At 43.6% G+C, this 23,629-nt stretch overlaps 1 non-coding gene across 1 annotated transcript; it reads right to left on the bottom strand.

Annotated features, from left to right (window-relative positions):
• Window positions 1-18,003: 18,003 nt before the first annotated feature.
• Window positions 18,004-18,078, bottom strand: Trnas-cga. Its single transcript has one exon. It is a non-coding gene; the product is annotated as a tRNA-Ser (tRNA).
• Between the last annotated feature and the right edge of the window lie 5,551 nt (window positions 18,079-23,629).

Raw genomic sequence — 23,629 nt, 5'->3', positions numbered from 1 at the left:
CCTCCATCGGAAATGCTGGAATTCAATATGGTGTTTGCCCACCCTTAGCCGTGATGACAGCTTCCACTCTCGCTAGAATACGTTCCATAAGGGGCTGGAAGATTTCTTGGGGAACGGCAGCGTATTCTTCACGGAGTGCTGCACTGAGGAAAGGTATCGATGTCGGTCAATGAAACCCGGCAGGAAATCGCCGTTCCAAAACATCCCAAAGGTGTTCTATAGGATTCACATGAGGACTCTGTGCAGGCCAATCCATTACAGGGATGTTATTGTCGTGGAACCACTCTGCCACAGGCCGTGCATTATGAAAGATGCAATCACCATCCCCCCATTGCTCTTCAACAGTGGGAAGCAAGAAGGTGCTTAAAACATCCATGTAGACCTGTGCTGTGATAGTGCCACGCAAAACAAGCACCCTATATTAAAAACACGACCACACCGTAACACCCCCGCCTCCGGATTTTACTGTTGGCACTACATACGATGGCAGATGAGGTCCACCGGGCATTCGCCATATCCACACCCTGCTATCAGATCGCTACATTGTGTACCATGATTCATCACTCCACGCAACGTTTTTCCACTGTTCAATCGTCCAATGTTTACGCTCCTTACACCAAACGAGGCGTTGTTTGGCAGTTACCGGCGTGATGTGTGGCTCTTGAGCAGCCGCTCGACCATTAAATCCAAGTTTTCTCACCTCCCGCCCAACTGTCATAGTACTTGCAGTGGGTCCTGATGCAGTTTGGAATTCCTGTGTGATGGTCTGGATAGATGTCTGCCTATTGCACAGTACGATCCTTTTCAGCTGTCGGGGGACTCTGTCAGTAAACAGACGAGGTCTGCCTGTACGCTTTTGTGCTGTACGTGTCACTTCATGTTTCCACTTCACTATCACATCGGAAACAGTGCACCTAGAGATATTTAGGTGAGTGGAAATCTCACGTACAGACATATGACACAAGTGACACCCAATCACCTGAACACGTTCGAAGTCCGTGAGTTCTGCAGAGCGCCCCATTCTGCTCTCTCACGGTGTCTAATGACTATTGAGGTCGCTAATATGGAGTACCTGACAGTAGGTGGCAGCACAATGGACCTAATATGAAAAACGTATGTTTTTGGGGGTGTCCGGATGATTTTGATCATATAGTGTATGTGATGACAGTAGCACGAAAATTCTTAACAGTGTTCATTGTGTTCTCATTTCTTGTACCTACACTGAAAGTACTCCGAAAGTTAGGGAGGATGGAAGACTGTTGCCTCCGTTAGCGATGACATCATTAGAATGGACAAGAAAGGTCTCTTAACGGCTGATCAGTTCAAAAAATGCTTCAAATAGCTCTGAGCACTATGAGACATAACATATGAGGTCATCAGTCCCCTAGAACTTAGAGCTACTTAAACCTAACTAATCTAAGGTCATCACACACATCCATGCCCGAGGCAGGATTCGAACCTGCGACCGTAGCTGTCGCACGGTTCCAGACTAAAGTGCCTAGAGCCGCTCGGTCACAGCGGCCGGCTGTCCAGTTCCCAGAAGAAATAGGTGTTTGACGAAGCTATTTTAGTGACTTAGTAAGATACAGAATTTTACGAAATACGTCAAGTAAATAATAAAATAATAACAAATCCGCACACTTTCCACAGCTGAACGTAAAATATAGTACGGGTTTAACCATTTCGTGGTATTTTGTGTATGTTACCTATTACGTAACGTTGTTACTAAGCTGTGGGGAAACGAATTGCTGCTGATATGAGTGAACAGGGAAACCTGATATTATTGCTACAGTTACTTCTCTCATTGTTATTTATATATTTGTATTTGTACTCTGGTCTCATGCATTTCAGAACTACTTGCCCATACTGTTCCACTTTCTGGTGGGTCACATACAAATGACTTATGGCAAACGGAGAAATTCGTTCATACTTCCAAAAAGAACTCATTTATTTAGGAAGCTCCTTTCACTAACGTAGCTCTAATGTTGCATTAGAACTGCATCGAGAAACGTTGGTGTTGCAACTGCCCGAAATGGTTGTTGGGATCGTTAGTCTTGCCAGCATTGGATAAAGGGTCTTCGATTAGTGTAGTATTTACGGAGAACTACATGTGTACATTTCGGAAAACAAATAAACAATTATTTTTTCCCTGACTGTAAATTAAAGCTGATAGGAAAATCTGCTACACATCTGATACGGTGTATGGAGGATTAAAAATCAGCAACGTACCTGATTTGATAAGTTCATCTACATTGTGTGCATGTAAAATTAATTTCACGCAGTTTAGCTCATATTGGTAGTCAGGTGGTATGTAACATGCTCTCGTTGCGCCTGCTTTAAAGTGTCTTTCCATTATAAATGAGTTTCTTGGTGTGGTTAAGTAAAGGTGTACTTCTTGTCGTACATCCGAGTTTTTGTTTCCATTTTATGTATAAAATGGGAAGATCACGGAAGAACACCCAGAAATAGAGCATTAAGAAATGATTCTGTTGGTCATAGCACCTGTAAAATAATTCGAGCTCCCGTATCTGGTGTTAACGTAATATCCACTACTACGTGCCGGCCGCGGTGGCCGAGCGGTTCTAGGCGCTCAGTCCGGAACCGCGCGACTGCTACGGTCGCAGGTTCGAATCCTGCCTCGGGCATGGATGTGTGTGATGTCCTTAGGTTAGTTAGGTTTAAGTAGTTCTAAGTTCTATGGGACTGATGACCTCTGAAGTTAAGTCCCATAGTGCTCAGAGCCATTTGAACCACTATTACGTACACGTCGAGTGGAATTGAGAGGACAATGGAGGGAGAAGAGAGGTAGTCGCACGCACAGTAGATGAGTATCCTTAATTTGTTACAGAAGCAAACATAAGTACCTTCACTGAAAAAAAATACTCCCACTTTGATAGACACTCGTATTAAAAAGCGTTGCACTAGACTAGTGGTGTAAAGTGCCTGGACATTTATAAGCTGGAGCGAATGCCCAGGATAAATGACCGGGCAAACGTCCAAAATTAGTAAATGCCCTGGCATTTACGCATTTCAATATCAACTGACAAGCGGCGCTTATAAAAACATTTAATCTAATATTTTGTATTGGAAAAGGTGTTTTACAACCGAGTTGATAAAGTTGCTTGAGATTTAGGGGATCGTTATTACGGAAAATAAATTGAACTGTAAACATAGCTTTTTACGTCTTTAACGAGGTTAATTTTTTGGGGTAGTGCATAACAAAGAAAGAAAACAACACTCAAATTTAAAAGTAGTCTTTGAAATAAATATATTTTATATTACGTAGCTAGCCTGCAGGTAGTATTTTAACTTATACTATACTACTGTAAATTTTTTTAAAAAATGTCATTTTCTTGATCTTCGTATGTTGAAGAAGAATCATAAAGTTCCGACTCTGACTCAGATTCCCTTGAATCTGATTTCTCGCTGACCACTGGGTTCCTCTCCATTTTGTCTTTGACTGGACTGTTCAGTATGGGATTCTCCTTGGGATCAACTGGCTTATGTCCGTTTCTGCTCCATTCATCAACTTCCAGTTGTAGGAGAGGGAAGTTAGTTTTGCAGCTCTCTGATGTGAGTCGGTTGCTTTTTTTTCTGTGAATTCCTCCAAAACTGTTGAACGAACGTTCTTTAGCAGCAGATGTAACGGGTGTGCTCAGAATGTTTTTGGAAACTTCTGCCAATTCACAAGTTCCTCTTAAGCCTTGCCGCCACAATAAACAATTTGCGCGATGATTTTATCTTTCTGGGGTTGAGGACTCACTACATCCCACACAAATTGTCTGGATCAGATTCCTTGCATGTACCTATTATCAGCAAAGTTCTCTATAACTTAGAATGCATTTAGTCCATTGTTGTTAGGTATACCACAAACAAAGCTTATTGCATCAAGCACGTCAAATGGCTCTGAACACTATGGGACTCAACTTCTGAGGTCATTAGTCCCCTAGAACTTAGAACTAGTTAAACCTAACTAACCTAAGGACATCACACACATCCATGCCCGAGGCAGGATTCGAACCTGCGACCGCAGCGGTCTCGCGGTTCCAGACTGCAGCGCCTAGAACCGCACGGCCACTTCGGCCGGCAAGCACGTCGATAGGCTTCAGGTTATTACCTTCAACTGCTGGATCGAGAAGATTAGCTGCAAGGTGGGCATCGATTCCTTGTTATTAAATATATGTTAGTGTTCTCATTTTATCTCCACTGCATTGCAGTCATGCCAAAGTAAATAAAGAAAGGAGCAGAATAGAAAACTATAACCTGTCTCAAATTTGCTACATCTGACAATAAAGCATACTTTTTTTTCTTAATGAAAACTGTTTAAATTTTTGAAAAAATTTATCGTCAAGATACACTTGCGAGTTATTTAATACATTCAGTAATAATTTTTCTATCGATAATCATTCTTCAATATTATTCAGAGATTTAACATGGATTATAAAGTGCGTTACATAAAAAAGTGATGATTTAAAGAGAATGTTTTCTTATAGCGGCTTATCACTACACTGCGGCGTGTGTGTGTGTGTGTGTGTGTGTGTGTGTGTGTGTGTATGCGTGAGTGCGACAGAGAGAAACCGAGAGCAAAGATTAAAACTATAAATGATAAGCTGCTGTCGGAAACACGCGCCGTTCCTTTGCACAAGTTGGAATTTCAAGATCTTGGCACGTAAAATTGCTTTGGGGAATTTAACGGGCAAACGCCTATTTATAAATGTCATGCCAGCTGGGCATTTTCCCGGCGCACATCACTATAGTGGACTAGTTTTGGTTCGCAGCTCACACGGCACTACAGGACAACAGATGACAAAACAAATTCCGCTGCACACATAAAGGAAGCCTCCTTTGTGAAGTCCCTGCGGAAATGGCAGACTCGGATGCGAGGCAACCGTCAGCAGAGAAAAGACTGCTAGTGTCTCCAGTGCATTGACCTTGCGGCACTGAATTCAGCGCAACTAAACGTTCACTCATTCTGGAAGTGACGCACGTTACAAAAACAAGCAACACATTCTGTTACTGCCAGTCATGTTAAAGCTGCGTATGCCGTATTCGAAGCCAGATCTATGCCTTTTGGAAACTACAGGGAGTAAACATCATTTTAGGAAAAAGCCTAGAAGCGAAAATAAAATTTAGTTTCTGCTACGAAATTTTGGAGTGAGGTGGGGTGAAACTGAAGTATTAAGTTAGCCAAAATAGATACTCGGACAGCTCAGCTGGTAAGAGCGTCGCCAGCGGAAAACACAGCTCTGGTTTCGAGTCAATGCTCTGTGCACTGTTTCAGCTTGACTGGGAGTTGTGTTACGACTAGCACATCGCTGCAGAGGGACCGATTCATCCCTAAAAGAGATTCGAAAATTTACACACTATTAACTGCCTGTTTACATCAGCACGACATCCACCGAACAGACCTGACAACAGAAAAAGTCCACTTGAATATACAAGACGCTAAAGAACATGGTACCTGCTAATATTAAAATAATTACACAGTACATACCGTAACCGCTAATGAAGTCGAAGTCAGATGGTATTGTAAAACTACTCTCGTAGCTTGTACTTTAACTTCGGTCATTAGAACGAATCGGTTTAATCGGTAAAGACGAGTTGGAAGGACTGAACCGCTAAAAAATGGGTTTATACTTTTGATTGAACAACTGACATCAAAACGTTCAGCAATAGTAGACTATAATGCCTGCTCACACGGAGATCATTGTTTGGATACGCAAAGACTGAAAAAAGATGGCGATTTCTCACTTACTTGTTCCTCAACAGAATCCCGTCTGATACTGGGCTTCTGTCTTCTTGTTGTAGTTCGAGAAAGTTGAGAAACGCTCCGAAAGCAAGTATCTGCACGATAGTTAAATAGCACGCAACAGTTCATACAGCACAAGCACCACTCAGAACGAGTTCACTCGTGGCGAATACGTATAGCAATGTTGCCCGGCAACTGCTGGTGACGAATAGCGCTTTAGTCTATTGTTGAGAGCATCGCCCGGGACGATTACAACAAGCGACAATCGCTTTCGCTGTTTTATAGCTTTTTAATACTCGCAATACGTAACTGATCCCCATGACAGTGATTCCTCAGAATATTAATGATAGATTACCAAGCCAATAACAAGGAAATTTATCTCTTCAAGCAATGACAAGCTAGTAATGGTTTCAAACTTTGCCCTAAACTACATCACTTACGTTTTCTGTAACTGAAGCGTCTCACTTAACAAATTTATTGAAATGAAGATAACGTTCAGCCGCAAGAAGCTACGTGTATCAGGAATTACACGTCGATGCCTGAAGGATTGAGTAATAAGTACAGAACTCGTAAAATATAAATTACGAAAAAAATTTGACGGGAAAGACATCTGTTTAAGAGAGTTCTTTAAAAGGTACATCACAACAACGGTAGAATCGAGACCACTAGATAACATTCCTCTGTGTGGCAATCAGTCCCAACGCAAATTAATACTTTGATAATGCAAATGTCAGAAAACAAGTTATTAGAGATGGCGCAGCCATTGAAGCTTGTAAAATCATATTCATTACAATAAGTAACATTTCTAAATCAAGTTTTGTCTTTAAATTACATGACGAACATTTTTTCATAGGACTGCGATACGGGACTCCTATTCAACAAATATTGTCCTTTTTAAATAACCACGAAAGATTTCAAATATTGTTTTATTCACAAATAACAAAATGTGCACATATTCAATCCTGAAATGACGTGACGTAAACTTTTGTGTTGGACAGGGATTCTAAACCAGATCCTAATCGAGTCCTAGCTATGCACAGCCAAATGCTGGATATGAAACTTTTGACCAGTACCGAGGTAGCTGAAGCTGAAATGAAGCGACAAGAAAATTTTGCCTTACTAGGATTTGAACCTGGCACCTATCGCCATTGTTTTCCAGCCACGAATAGATGATAAATATCGGTTTATTTAACCATTAGCGAGATGTTTGTGTATTTGAACTTACTGCGTTACGAAAAGTTCTCTGCTGATTCGTAGACGAAACTGCACATACCACTGCTGCTAACTACAGATGAAGAGACGTTAACAATCAATGTCTTTCTCGCCTGTTTTTAGGTGCGTCATGATTAAATCTGAACTGATATAACGAAAAGTTCTGTATTGTCTGCGCGTCGAAACCGGCACATGGCTATTGTTTACGACGCATGAGAGACTATTTTTCAGCTATAGTTTCGTATGTTCTTGCTACAGCTAAAAAAGAACACGATGAAAATTTCCGTGCAAACCAGAATTCGATCCTATACAGGGATCTTTCGTGGGGACCTTGTGGAATTTTGAATCGGAAACAACCGAATGATGAAACGGTATCTTCCTGAAGAGATCAATTGCAGCAAAGGGACGACCAGGGTTTGAATCCCAGTCCAGTATCAACATTTTCAACACCTCAGATTCAAACATAAATAAATGGCGTGTTATCTTACGTGATAATTAGTTCATTAATAAAATGAAATTTCCGGAGGAAGAAAACTTACTGGTGGCATGATTTCTGGTTGCCGCGACAACCGCCTACGCGATGGACCAATCTTCGCTGACTGTCCTCCAGTCGGTAACAAAGGGACATCGTGTAATGCGGATGTGGAACAACGGTGCACCCCTACTTTGTTCAATTAGTGAAGAGCGTCCGTCTGTTTTTGTTAGAATGGTTACGTAGCATGAACGAACCCTTCTTTTACGGATGTGGCGTTGGATTGTCCGCCCCCGGTAGCTGAATGGTCACAGTCTGCCGTTGGCAGCGAACCAGCTCGGACTTGTTTACGTCCCGGCTGCGAACGCTCGCGGAAGAAGTGGTGTTTACACCGTCGTTACTCGCGTATGTTACTGTTTGAATCGAACGTAATGACGCACAATTTTCGAAAAACCACGATACTGTTCACGTTCTGTGACGAGTATGAAAGGCCGAAGGCTTTCGAAATCGAACGTTTTTTGAGGGACAAAGTTCATCTTAATTACACGGAGCTTATTGGAATTCACTTGTCAATCATGAGCAGCACTCTTTACGTAAAGGTGTTTGACGAGGCAACATGCGATAGAATAACTGAAGCCGCCAAACGAGGATTCCAGTTCCGACACTCCGATGGTCATATTGGCGAAGTTTTAGTAGCTCATTCGGGCCCGGGCGTGCGTACGATTCGGATCTTCGAGCTGCCTTTCGAGGTACCCGAATCATTGGTCACTGAATCACTCCAGCCATATGGCAGAGCTATTAGTCATACGGCCGAACGTTGGGCAACTTTCAGCACGTATGCAGTGCTCAATGGTGTCCGACAGGTGCGAATAGCCCTTACGAAACACGTGCCATCGTACATAAACATCGGCGGCTATAGAGGTGTTGTCATCTATGATGGCCAGCCCCGGACATGCTCCGGGTGTGGTGGTGAATGACATCTTCGGTCTGTGTGTATGCAGAGGAGACTCGTGCAACTCCCCAGTGGAGACTTCTAGAACTGGCTACACCAACGTCACTGCCGCTGACTTACTTGACGGCGCTTCTCGGGGAGGTGTCGCAGAGGTCGGAGCGTACTACCGAACTCTCGCCGCCGCTGATTGAGGCGCCTTCGGGCCACACTGAAGAAGGAATGGCTCCGACCAACCTCCAATCCCAGACACTGCAGGTGGTGGAGAAAGAGGATGACAGCATCACGCAAGGCATGGTACTGACGTGGAACGGCCCCAGGGCGTTGTGGCGGTGGCGAGACAGCAGAAAATACAAGATTCTAGAACACCAGAGGCCGAGGTTAGGACCCGCAAACAACGCTCGCCGAAGCGTCGCAAGAAGCGCCGACCAAACTCTGCGGAGTCGCGCCCTTCTCTTCTTGGTAGCCCTGCTAACACTATGGACCTGTCTCACTTGGTACCGCAAGCTTCGGATGTTGCTGACCATATGAATTCGGACAGTGAAAAGATGTCATGTCGTTCAGACAAAGCATCCGCTCAGGGGCCCGACATCCATTCTGCGGCGGAATCTTAAGCTGCGAAAGATTTCCAGATGCCACACATCAGTTCAGCACAGGGCAGTTTGGAGCACCCCAATAATATCAGTTGGGATGCGCAGGACGAAGAAATCACCGATGCGGACCCTCCCATCTGTCCGCATCTCAAGAAACCTAATGCACCAGGGAGACGTCCGTCGGGCGACCCTCTGCCGGTGTGTAGAGGGACTATCGATACAGTGAATTTTCATCATTTCAACATTATGCAGAGATGACAGCTACTCGAACCCAGGCATACAGAATAGGGGCAGTGAACGTAAATATCCATTAGATCGCCCGTGAAGCAGCAATTGTTTAGGGACATGATATAAGCTTCGGATGTGGATGTACTGATGGTCCAGGAAATCTACATTCCTCAGTTCCAGGACGTACATAGATACATCTCCTACACCTCGCCTCACTCGGGCAACGACAGTGGAACGGCGATATTGGTCGGAGACGGGATTCCGGTTCGCTGCCGGCCGGTGTGGCCGTGCGGTTCTAGGCGCTACAGTCTGGAACCGCGTGACCGCTACGGTCGCAGGTTGGAATCCTGCCCCGGGCATGGATGTGTGTGATGTCCTTAGGTTAGTTAGGTTTAAGTAGTTCTGAGTTCTACGGGACTGATGACCACAGATGTTAAGTCCCACAGTGCTCAGAGCCATTTGAACCATTTGAACCGGTTCGCGACCTGGCTTATCTGCCTTCGGCACGAGGACTGGCGATAACTGTTAATGGAATTCGTATTCTCAATGCTTATGCCCCTTCCGGCACAGACAACAGACGGGCGCGTGCGAGATATTATTCGGAAGAGATTGTGCCCTTATTTTCCGGCAGATTCGATCATTTCATTATAGGTGGTGACTCCAATTGTGTTTTAGCCCAAAAAGACCAGACTCCACATTACAAAACCTGTCGTGAACTGCAAGTGCTATGCCGGGATCTGGAATTATGCGACACCTGGGACAGGATTCATAGGAACCGTGAGGGATATACTTATCTTACCAGTCACTCGGCGAGCAGACTTGATCGAACATATGTTTCGGTTGGCCTACGGGATAAGTTGGTCGCCGCGGAACGATGGGCTGCGGCATTTACTGATCATCTGGCTTACATTTGTACCATATCACTCCCTCGGCAAAGTGTGTGGAGAAGCCGTGGGACGTGGAACTCTATTCGTCACTTTTGGCGGACCCCGAATGTCATCAGAGAGTCGAGAAGGTATGGGCCATATGTCAATGCCGTCTACCAACATATGCCTCAGTGGTTCAATGGTGGCTCGATTGTACTAAGCCAACAGTAAGAAGAGCTCTCATACAGTATGGTCGGGATAAGAGAAGGTGGCAAAGAGATATTCATGATTATTACACCATGCTGCGTGAACTGTCATCCCAGGTGCCGTCTGCAGAACATCATGGAGAAGTTCATCGTATCAAAGCACAAATCCTATCGATCACGCGACGACGACTGGGTGGCATCCCGATACGGGTAAGATGTCTCGACACCATGTCTGGGAATGTACCTCGATGCACCATGTGTACAACAGTTACCGTAGCGGTCGCGCGGTTCCAGACTGTAGCGCCTAGAACCGCTCGGCCACTCCGGCCGGCTACAGTGAAGCGGTAACAACTTATCTAGAAACTGTATAAACTTACTTCTGTGAAACTGTAACAACTTGCCCCACAACTTTAATAACTTGTCCTGCAACTTTAACAGTTTTCATCACAACTGTAAAACTTCCCCCCCCCCCCCCCCCCCCCCTATTACAGTAACAACTTCCCCTACAACAAGTTGGCTCCAAAACTGTATCAACTTGCCCTGCAAATGTAACACCTTGACTCAACCTATGCAGCTGTATCATCTCGCTCTGCTACTGTAACAACTAGTCTTGTGCGAAACACATTGTCAGTTTTCGGGCAATTGGTTATATTTTCAGGGTAAGTTGACACAGTTCCAGAGCGAAAGTTGTTACAGTGGTGGGGCAAATAGTTTCAGTTCAAGTTAAGACAATTTGGGGGAGGGGGGTTATACAGCTAACGACGAGTTTATTTAGCTTGTGGCAAGTTAAAACTGCACTGTAGCAAGTTTGAAACCGTTTACAGACAAATCGATACAGTTTATGAGTGTAACAAAGGAGGAAATTATGCACATGATTTCCACATCTGCCTCACGATCATCATCGTAATCACTAAGTTCCATCTACCTGATTTACAAACCACAATAACGTTCGTCTCTCTCAGTCTCTCTCTGTAATTCCTAGTAGCTGACGTCGTCTGTACGGTTTATACACCGTACCAAATTTCCACTCTCTCTGTAATTACTTTAATGAGCCAACAATATTTTAGTGTTTTACACAGGTTTGCTTACTTTAGTGATGCAATTATATTACAGAAAATGAGAGGAATACAGTTTTCCCCAAGATTCCACTGTGTAACAGCAGAAGACGACAACATTTTGAACTACAAGATGAAGCTAATATCCTAGTATGGCGTCACTATAGCGTTTGGCTCACTTTGATATCTGGCCAGATTTTGGCGAATTCATAAGTGGAAATAACATTGCTTATTATAGTACTTCTCGTTGATGAGTGCACTTTAAGCTGCAAATTAGATTAGCAGCAGTGCCCATGTGTGTTGGCGTTGTTGTGGGAATAATTTTTGTGTGATTAACTGAATTCAATACGTGGTACAGAGATCGAACTAGACTTGTCTACTATAATTTATTCCAGTGCCTCCAATGAGCAACTTCCGTGAATTTTAATAAGTAATATAGACAATCTAGGTGAGAAGATACTTAATTTGAATGTTCATTGTGCTTCCAAAATATGGTGCAACAATCAAAGTTTGGTCATTAACAACTGTTGCTAAACCTTTAAGTTTTTATCAGTATTTCCAAAAATGCAAGCAATGCGTATGTATTTTAATCTTATAGAATAATTAGTTTAAGACAGTCGTGTCACTTCTGCTTAGAGTTGGAAGTCTCCCATATTTTAAGACATAACAAAAATTTATTTTGCTGCAAAGTTCGAGGTTTCGTTTGCGATCTTAGATCTGCACAATGAGATGACGAAGATCATGGGATACCGATAAGCACATAAACAGACGGCGGTAGTATCGTGTACACAAGGTATAAAATGGCAGTGCATTTGCGGAGCTGTCATTTGTACTCAGGTAACTCATTTGAAAATACATGAAATGTTTTCGCAGATGCGAATATGAACTACGGTAAACTGTAAAGTGGAATGACAATGAAAATTTGTGCGGAACCGGGACTTGAACCTGGATTTCCAGCTTACCGCGAGCAGTCGCCTTTCCTTTAGGCTAGCCGAGCACGAATCACCGCCAGACCCAAACGTCCATATGTCGTCAGCCATGTGAAAAGGTTTCCGACGTCATTATGGCCGCACGACGTGAATTAACAGACCATGAGCTCTGAATGGTAGTTTGAAATAGATGCATGGGACATTCCATTTTGAATATCGTTAGGGAATTAAATATTCTGAGATGCAATGCGTCAAGAGCGTGCCGAGAATACTAGATTTAAGGAATTACCTCTAGTCACGGACAACGCACTGGCCGATAGCCTTCACTTAAAGACCGAAAGCAGCGGCGTTTGCGTAGAGTGGCAAATGACGTGGAATGACGTCAGAAATCACTGTGCAACATACGATGAAAGTACTAGTTCGGAGAGTGCGGCGAAATCTGGCGATAATGAGCTGTGGAAGAAGACGACCGATGCGAGTGCCTTTGCTAAGAGCACGACGTCGCCTGCAGCACCTACCCTGGGGTCGTGACTACATGGGTTGGATCCTAGACGACTGGAAAACCGTGGCCTGGTCAGATGAGTCCACATTTCAGCTGGTAAGAGCTGGGTATGGTTCGAATTTCGCCCAGACCCCACGAAGCCATGGATTCACATTGTCAGCAAAGCGCTCTGCATGGTGATGGTGGCGGCTTCATAATGGTGTGGGCAGTGTTTATATGGATCATTGACTGGAAATGGTTGTGGTTGGAGACCATTCACAGCCATACGTGGGCTTCATGTTCCAATATAATGATGGAATTTTTATGAATTACAACGAGCCATGTCACTGGACCATAATTGCCGACGACTGGTCTGAAGAACATTCTAGACAGTTCTCGCGAATGACTGGGCCGCCCAGATCACCCGACATGAATCCCATCGAGTAATTATGGGACTAATTGTGAAGTCAGTATGTGCACAAAATCCTGCACAGGCAACTCTTTTGTACTTAAGGATGGCTATAGACGGAGAATGGCTCAGTATTTATGCAGGGGAATTCCAACAACTTATTGAATGCATGTTACGTCGATTAGTTGCACTATGCCGGGGAAAAGGATGTCCGACACGTTGTTAGTTGGTATCCCATGACTTTTCTCACCTCAGTGTGTTTATTCTTACATGTGTGTGTTTGTACTTCACAAATCATATTTAACTTTATTTTGGTGTCAGAGATTGTATTTCAGAGTTATCGACCTTCCATCTCTGTCTTGTTGCGCTATCGTCCTTGGCTTCGTTTATTCTTTGGCTCGTTCCAGTATCGTCTTGGGTCATGTTCTGATGAACGTAAACATAGCGAAAGTCTTCTTGTATGTTTATGAAACTATGCTATATAACTGAAGAAGCACACTAAAATTTTCGTCAAAACACCTTCTTCCTTCCTTGCTATAATCTTGTTTCGCCAATTTGATTTTAATTTTGGCTACGTTGTGTGGGAGTATGTGGTTTACGCATTACGTGTTTTGATTAAATTTTGGTGTTATTAAGTAGTCGATTATGGGAAACACAGTTTTAGAGACCTTAGTCACTATAGTTGTGAGCATTGCACTATTCTTCAAAAGTTGTTACGGTACGTAACCTAGACTGCACCCAATTATTCGCAATAAAGTAATAACTGCCAATCAGTTTCGTCGGCTATATTTTCTAGTGTAGAACATGGTACAGTATATTTGGCTCCCCATCCCCCTCTACCGCTAAAATGGTGCTTTCTAAGGTGAAACATTGCAGAAAAACATTTAAAAACAACAGATGACGACAGCTTGTTCTCTTAACCATGAACTACATTCTTTCCGATTGAAATGACTGAACCCTTTATGTATTTTAGATGTTAACATACCACTGTAGCACGTGAGTATCATTACAGAACAATTTTGATGTGCAAATATTTGAGGGTGCATTGCGTCTCATGGCAATTACAGAACTGAGTAATGAAATTAATTGCTGTTAATAATTCAGACTGCCTATCTGTTTGTGTGGTTACCAGCTTAGTATGGTATTTTATCCAACAAGCATTATCTGCAGTTATAAGCTCAGTCATGTTAATTTTGCTACATCGCCTGATTATGTTTGTTTGTTTGTTTGTTTGTGTGTGTGTGTGTGTGTGTGTGTGTGTGTGTGTGTGTGTGAGGGAGGGAGGGAGGGAGGGCGGGAGAGATTATGGAAAACAACATTGTGCCATTTGACGTACTAGTAATTACTGCTGTTTTTTGCTGGTGACGTATTTTTGAAGATATTTTAGATGTGCAAAGAACGTCCTGACACTTGAAGAACATCGTTGAACAATTTAGAGGTGTAAAATAATGTATTTTATGCTCTGTTATGTCTTACACTATCTATGGTACAGAATTCGAAATTTGCACATTACCTAGTGCAGCTTAATTTTTACGTTCATGGCGTAAACATTGTGTGTGTAGTATGTGTATTTCGCTGCCGTATTTTACATATGGAAATATTAGACAACACAGCCCTAACCGTAATTTTTGCATGAACGCCTTTGGAAAGCGAAGGTACAATAATTCAGGTCGTTCAGATACTACTGAGGACTGCCAAAGTGCCTGGTTTGGAATTACTTTGTGATATGATTTTAATGCCAGCTAAAACAATACACTACGACTAACTGTGTCATTTTAATCCTATGCTGATATTGCTGGGAAAATGGCTGGGGGGGTGGAAAAGTGGGGACTGGAGGTGGTACAAAGCCCAACTGGACTGGTACAGCCATCTTGCATTTTTAAATTTCCCACCAACACCATCTTGCGATTTTAAATTTCCTGCCACCACAATATGGAGTCTTGAATGTCACATTATCGCCATGTTGTATTTTTTTATTTTACTATTACAGCCATATTTAAATTCCCACCAAATGCATCACCAGCTAGCGGTGGAATCTTCAACTGTGGCATGGACTCATCATAGATATACTACTGCAGTTGTACCTCAGCACAACGCTGACAGTTCATAGAGATGCGTGACAGGGCATTGTCCTGTTAAAGAACGACACTAGGATACCGTCACACGGCAAGTAAAACTTGAGGACACAAAATATCCGTCACATACTGTTGGCCAATCAGATATTCCACTAGTACTACCAGCCTTAAAGTGATATCATACCCGATCGCTTTCCACGTCATGACACCAGAGATAACACTGCTGTGTCTCTGGAAGACATTGGAAGAATGCGACCTCTCTCCAGGTCACCGCCATATTCGCTGACGAAGGTCATACAGGACTGTACAGAACCACGACTGACCCACTGAATACAATGTGGCACGATTCCCTTGCAGCATAGCTTCTCATTCACGACAACACTCCATTCGTAGCCATTTGTGTTACGTCATTAACGGAAGCCTGAGCATGGGATAGTAATTCTATGGTCAGGCTGCTGCTAGTCTTCAACCATTAGTGTGGGATGAGTCATAATATGGCGCAGAGTCTTTTCCTAGTTCTTGGAAGGCCGGCACAGATGTGAAGGGGCTATTTTGTTCTTGGAGCATAATACGGAGAACCCCCTTTTGGTGAACAGAAGTGGATGACTGGGACCTATACAGCGATTATGCATGTACTCACTTTCCGATGCAGTACAATACCCGGCACTGTCACTTACGAATACCCCATAAATCTTAATATTAGTCGATTCCACCAGTTGGACAAATGGGGAGACCAAAAACGTGGCCCCTTTTAAAAGTCTGCCAGATGCTGATGACTTTTGTAATATTCTGTTCGTACGAATTTCCTCAACTGATTGTGCTGTGTCCTTGGTTGTTGCCTCCACCAAGGCCGCCATTTACACCCTGACGTGGCTTCACCAGCTTCCTCCAAATGGAAGAGGAATGCCGTGTACCTTCGGTGCCTGATTTTCAGACACACCCGCCACACAGTGATGCCCAGCGGGTTGCCGTCCCAACAGACTTCTGCAGCCGGCGCTGTTCGACTTACCTGCGCCATACGCTGCAGTATGGAGAGCGCCACATCACCGGACACTATTTCTCATCCGCGAAGCCACGTGACGCCGGCCTTTTCTGGTATCCCTACGCTGGGCGGCCTGTATAGTAGAATGTGCCGCCGAGTAAACGACGAGTCGCGATACAGCGCCACCGGAAGAAGACAACGCCAGTGCGCCACAACCGATTCCGACCTTTGAAAGAAATTGGTGGTGACAACGTGTCTACTCTCTCTCGTACCTTCTTAGAACTGTAGTCATAGTTATTCTTATCAGGTCAGGACGATCTGTGCGGCGCCTTTCTACTGATCTCAGGTTTCGATAATCGGACGGCTATATAGAAGCTGTCGTGATTGATCACACTGGTTTTGGCCTTCGAACGTTGGGGGTTCTGGAGCTCCGCTTAAGGTGCCGTCGGGCGTTGTGGTTGCCGCTTTTAAACCTTACGGCAACGTCGTCGCTCACGATGCTGAAATGTGGAAGACGTCCGAAACCTACCGTGTTCTCTGCGGTGTCCGTCGCATAAAAAACTGAACATGCTCTCCAACCAGCTGCAGGGCTGTCGTCATGTATGATGGCCAGCCGCGCACTTGTCCAGGCTGTGGCCAGGAAGGCTACGTCCATTCTGAATGTTTCTGTCTTAGACTGGTTCAGACGCTGACTAGAGACGTCGCTCTCCCTGAGGCGCCCACTGTATTACCTCTGTGTTACACGTCAATTGGAGAAAGGTGGGGGGGGGGGGGCTTCCTGTTGCGCCCACAATGAATCAGTCGGCGCCGGCGTTGGCTCGTCTCGACGACGCGATGGACGTTTTGTCTCTCTCTCCTACTTCGCCACCGGAGGCAGTACCAACGGGCGATGGCCTTCATTAGCCCCAAGCTCTCTGTCCAGACCCCGTGGTTGTTGAAGCTGTATCGACCTCCTTTTTTCTGCCGTGTGGCCGCTTGTAGGGCGATACCGATCCGCCATCCAACACGGAACAATATGTTAGGAAACGACCGTCGCCGAGGAAACGGAAGAGACAGCGCCGTACCCTTCTGATGACTGCCTTTCTCGTATGAGCACACAGGATAATTACCCTCCTACTCGTGACTCGCTGTCCTCTGACGCCCTGGCACCTAAGGACACGTCGTCTCTCCGCGCCACCATCTTCTGCCAGCATCCACCTACCGACGTCGACCTTCCCCCGCCTGTGTCTGATGTGGTGGCCCCCACTGTCTGTTTCTGACGCTACCTGTGGGCCACCTATTATAGTGTTCCACTGATTCGGCCCGCTGAGATGTCTGACTCCTGGGCGCACGAAGTCGATGCTGAGGATGGAGATAGGGTCGGCTCCCTCCCCGTCGCAGTGATGTGCCCCTCCACAAGAGCCTAACGGGGAGCTCCTTATGAATCCTCCGTGTTTGCATCACCCCCACCCTCCTGGTGATGGCAGCTTTTCAATCTTACCGCACAGGTTCAGTCCACGGGTCTTTCGTATGTCAAATTAGAAGTAAGGTTTGCTATCAGCGGCTTTACTTGAATCAATGGGCTTCTTAGACTTTTTCTTACGTAACAATTTCTTGCTCACTTCTGAAACACCACTTTACTTTTCTTCAATCTGTTTTCTGTGCTTGTTACCAAGTACATGACAGGATCTGTCACATGTGAAAACCAAAAAACGTATACAGAAAAGGAGTCATGTCAGACGAACAGCTTCTGATGACCCCAGCATGTCTGCTCTTTTTTAAATTAAAATTTGAAACATCCTGGCACATTAAAACTGTGTGCTGGACCGAGAATCGAACTCGGGACCTTTGCCTTTCGCGGGCAAGAGCTCTACCAACTGAGCTACCCAAGCACGACTCACTCCCTGTCCTCACAGCTTACTTCTGCCAGTATCTCGTCTTCTAAATTAAAATTTATTTGAACTGGCCATGAACAATTTTCTTGTTGTTGTTGTTGTGGTCTTCAGTCCTGAGACTGGTTTGTTGCAGCTCTCCATGCTAATCTATCCTGTGCAAGCTCCTTCATTTCCCAGTACCTACTGCAACCTAAATACTTCTGAATCTGCTTAGTGTATTCATCTCTTGGTCTCCCTCTACGATTTTTACCCTCTACGCTGCCCTCCAATGCTAAATTTGTGATCCCTTGATGCCTCAGGACATGTCCTACCAACCGATCCCTTCTTCTAGTCAAGTTGTGCCACAAACTTCTCTTCTCCACAATCCTATTCAATACCTCCTCATTAGTTACGTGATCTACCCATCTAATCTTCATGCAGCTTTACAATTTTCTTATTTCATATAAAATAACAAATTCCCGTTTTGAAGTAGAGAAAATTAAATAAAAGCATAATAACAACCAATGGAATAGAATACTATATGCAAAGTAGCAAGGGGATTTATTTAAAGAGTTTCTAACGAACGTCCCTGTTGTTTCACAACTAATATATAAAACCAACGTACGTATCGTTAACGTCTTTACCGGCTGGGAGTCTTCAGCTTCTGGCAGTCTTTGTGTTCGAGATCTTAGTGTCTGAACTTTTAGCATTTGAGTCCTGAGTATTCGCATCTCTAAGTTCATGCGCAACTGCGTGAAATAGTTAACTTCATCGGAAGCCAGGCTAATTAACAGTAAATTTCTGTTCGTTTAATTTATTGTCAAAAGTACGAAAACTGACAGAACTGAGATAAAGCTAAGACCCAGCGAACATCTCAATCGATAAAGGATCGATAGCATTAATTCAACTGTTGACGAAGCTACTATTCAAACATCGCGTCGAAACTTGACTTTCGATTATAGGCCCTGTTTAGACATTTATTATCGGGCTAACATGTGACCATTCATAGTAGTGAATCATATCAAAGGAAGTGTTAGCAAAAACCGAGTTAAGGAAAAACTGTAGTGTCCTACTGTTTTGAACAGAGTATCACGAGAAGTGAACAGTGTATTGCATTATCTCTGGACAATAATACTAATAATGATAATAATAATAATAAGTAAAGAGCAACTGATAATAGATGCAGAGGTGAAATATCAAGCTAAAACTAAACAAAGGTCGCTACACTATGCATACATTGATTACCAAAAAGCTTTTGATAGTGTACCACACTCATGGTTACTACAAATATTGGAAATATACAAAGTAGATCCTAAATTGATACAGTTCCTAAACATAGTAATGAAAAATTGGAAAACCACACTTAATATCCAAACAAATTCAAATAATATCACATCACAGCCAATACAGATTAAGAGTGGAATATACCAAGGAGACTCATTAAGTCCTTTCTGGTTCTGCCTTGCTCTGAACCCACTATCCAACATGCTAAATAATACAAATTATGGATACAATATTACTGGAACATACCCACACAAAATCACACATCTGCTATACATGGATGATCTAAAACTACTGGCAGCAACCAATCAACAACTCAACCAATTACTAAAGATAACAGAAGTATTCAGCAATGATATAAATATGGCTTTTGGAACAGACAAATGTAAGAAAAATAGCATAGTCAAGGGAAAACACACTAAACAAGAAGATTACATATTGGATAACCACAGCGACTGCATAGAAGCGATGGAAAAAACAGATGCCTATAAATATCTAGGATACAGACAAAAAATAGGAATAGATAATACAAATATTAAAGAAGAACTAAAAGAAAAATATAGACAAAGACTAACAAAAATACTGAAAACAGAATTGACAGCAAGAAACAAGACAAAAACTATAAATACTTATGCTATACCAATATTGACCTACTCATTTGGAGTAGTCAAATGAAGTAACACAGACCTAGAAGCACTCAATACACTTACACGATCACAATGCCACAAATATAGAATACATCACATACATTCAGCAACAGAAAGATTCACATTAAGCAGAAAGGAAGGAGGAAGGGGATTTACCGACATAAAAAACCTACATTATGGACAGGTAGAAAATTTAAGAAAATTCTTTCTAGAACGAGCAGAAACTAGCAAAATACACAAAGCAATCATTCATATAAATACATCGGCTACACCACTGCAATTTCATAACCACTTCTTCAACCCTTTAGATCACATAACATCAACAGATACGAAGAAAGTAAATTGGAAAAAGAAAACACTACATGGCAAGCACCCGTATCATCTAACACAGCCACACATCGATCAAGAGGCATCCAACACATGGCTAAGAAAAGGCAATATATACAGTGAGACGGAAGGATTCATGACTGCAATACAGGATCAAACAATAAACACCAGATATTACAGCAAGCATATTATTAAAGATCCCAATACCACAACAGATGAATGCAGACTTTGTAAACAACAAATAGAAACAGTACATCACATCACAAGCGGATGTATAATACTAGCAAATACAGAATACCCCAGAAGACATGACAATGTAGCAAAAGTAATACATCAACAACTTTCCATACAGCATAAACTAATAAAACAACACGTTCCCACATACAAGTATGTACCACAAAATGTACTGGAGAATGATGAATACAAATTATACTGGAACAGAACCATTATAACAGATAAAACAACACCACATAACAAACCTGACATCATACTCACCAATAAAAAGAAGAAATTAACGCAACTAATCGAAATATCCATACCCAATACAACAAATATACAAAAGAAAACAGGAGAAAAGATTGAAAAATACATCCAACTGGCTGAGGAAGTCAAGGATATGTGGCATCAGGATAAAGTTGACATTATACCAATTATACTATCAACTACAGGAGTCGTACCACACAATATCCACCAGTACATCAATGCAATACAGCTACATCCAAACTTATATATACAACTACAGAAATCTGTAATTATTCACACTTGTTCAATTACCAGAAAGTTCCTAAATACAATGTAACATATACCGTACAGTTAAAAGGAAGTCACGCTTGATCAAGGTCCGCGTCACCTTCCATTTTTAACCAGACATAACGTCTGAGACAAGAAAGAAATAATAATAATAATAATAATGAAAATAATTCATTCCACATTAATACTAAAGGGAATAATTTTCAACGGAGAAAATGTGTTAAATGAACCCTGTGACTTTTGAAGGAATCAATTCGGTGCACGTGTGCTACGCAAATCGAAGATACCAGTTCATTTTGAAACACGAATCGACCGTCTAGTAACTTTTAATGACCATCTTTGGCGGCAACGGTACAACAACGCAGCTAGCCGATAGTAATAATTTGAATCTAAACTTGTTGACGAAAGAGTCTGATACAAATTAGTACAAAGAGCGGACATAATCAAAAAAAAAATTGACCGCAATAACAGATGGTGTTGCGTCGCCCCGCTTTCACGTACCTCGACGAGGCGAAGAATACTGGCTGTGCATAGAAAACGTCCATTTCACTTTCGCCGATCGTGGAAGTGTCAGGAGGCAGCAATAGGAGGCGGCACATCAGATGCGATAGCACTGCAGTCGACTAATACAGTCGGTACTGCGTACAGTCAATCCTCCGGCAGCAGCCACAGCGACCGTGGTCGTGGTGTGCAAGTCACAGCACACAGCGCTGCGGTTGCGGGCACTATTGTACGTCCGCGCGATGACCTACTCACGTGATGCCGCGCATGCGTCGTTCGACAGGCGTGTACTTAGGTCCAGGATGGGCTAGTTCCGTCTCGAGCTCCAAGCAACCAAAAACCGCATCAAGTCTCCGCGACAAGTCTTCGCTACGGACCCGCCAGCCGCTGCCGCTACCGTTACCCGCCAAGGCGTCGTGCCTCCATCGTCCTGAGACACATCCGAAGCTGTACTCCAGTCAGGACGGCATCGCTTCACGGTATTCGTCGTGGCTGCCCACGAGCCTCTCGCCTGTTGGAATCGTGGCGATATGGTATCACCTCACCAACTGACTACGTACGAACTCAACTCCGCAGCGCTTCGTAGGACCATGTCGTTACCAGCTACTGTCTACGTGCTCCCAACCTCGTACTGCCTTGTAGGACCATTCTTTACCAGCTGACTGCCTACAAGATCCCGGCCTTGTAGGACCCGGTCGTCACCAAATTTGCTGCTCATGATACTGCCTACGATTTCCCAGTCTCGTGGCTGCTCTCCAAAACATTGCTGTTCCCAAGTGGTCTACACATTATTCTCAGAAGTATTTAGTTTGGACCTTCGCAGAAGTATTTAGTTTGGTCCTCATAATAAATAGTTGTTACTGCAAAGTGTGTGTCTCTCCTTACCAAGTGTCACTTCCCAAGTCTCACTCTGCTTAGCGGTTAGAAACACGTTTTGTGTGAGGACGACATGGGAAGACATGGATCCTCGCCGTGGCCGACACGCAAGCTCCGAGGTTGGACGAGGAGGAATGTTTCAGTCAGAAATGTGGTGTGTTCTTTTTAGTAACTGTCAAGCACTATATATCAGAGATGTGGAACGTAATCAAACGGTGTTGAGTACAGCTTCACACACAGCTCTAAGGAGAGGTAGACTATGGATTATTGTGGCAATTTTCGTTGTAGGAAAGCTGGACAGCAGCAGAAAATACCAGGGGACAAGTTAACACAATAAACAGAAGATTTGCTTAACATGTATTTCTCCAAACTTACGAAGACTTATTGCAAATAATACAGCAAGAATTACAGTCCAGTTCTAAATGTAAACACGGAAGAGGATATCTGAAGCACAAATTATGGTCTCTCAGCCGCGACTAGGAGCCTGCATAGCGTCGTGTAGCGAAGAGGTTGCAACTGCGAGTGGTTCGTGTGGCTGCCTCCAAGTGTCCTACATCTCGGTGGCAGAGAGCTCTTGTGGTACGGAGACACTGGAGGCGTGGCTCAGCTGGCGTGCTCCACTGGGTCCGCTGGATCCCACACGACTGCTATCGGAGTCTGATGCAAACTTGCAATTCTGTTGCCAACTTCGACAGTTGTGGGATGGTACTCATATGTGGTACCACAAACAGAATGGGTAATGTCTTGAAAAGATGTTAAATGTGAACATCAACGAAAGTAATGGAATGTGCTATAGTTAAATCAGGAGATGCTGAGAGAATTAGATTAGGGACTCAGTTGATGAAGGTTTTCTATTTGGGGACCAAATAGATGACGAATGTAGAAGTAAAGGCTCTATAAAACCAAATTTACAGCAGCAGGAAAACGAGTTTTTGAAACACACATATTTTAACATCTATTATACGAGGGCCATTCAGACAGTAGGGAACGTTTCCGTCTGACGCCGCTAGGCGCGCGCCGATCGCCTATATTTTGATATGTGTGTGCTCGGCAGCTCAGTCTGCATCCATCCGTGACAGCGGGAATGTCTCTGCGCGTCTGGTTTTCTCGATATTCGAATTTGAAATGGGCGCTGCAATCGAAAATCCCGCCAGTTGTGAGGTGCGGTCTGTGATACGGTTTTGTGGG

Source organism: Schistocerca piceifrons, chromosome 2 (genome assembly GCF_021461385.2).
Source record: "Schistocerca piceifrons isolate TAMUIC-IGC-003096 chromosome 2, iqSchPice1.1, whole genome shotgun sequence".
Taxonomy (NCBI): domain Eukaryota; kingdom Metazoa; phylum Arthropoda; class Insecta; order Orthoptera; family Acrididae; genus Schistocerca; species Schistocerca piceifrons.
This window is presented reverse-complemented; position numbering and strand designations above follow the sequence as displayed.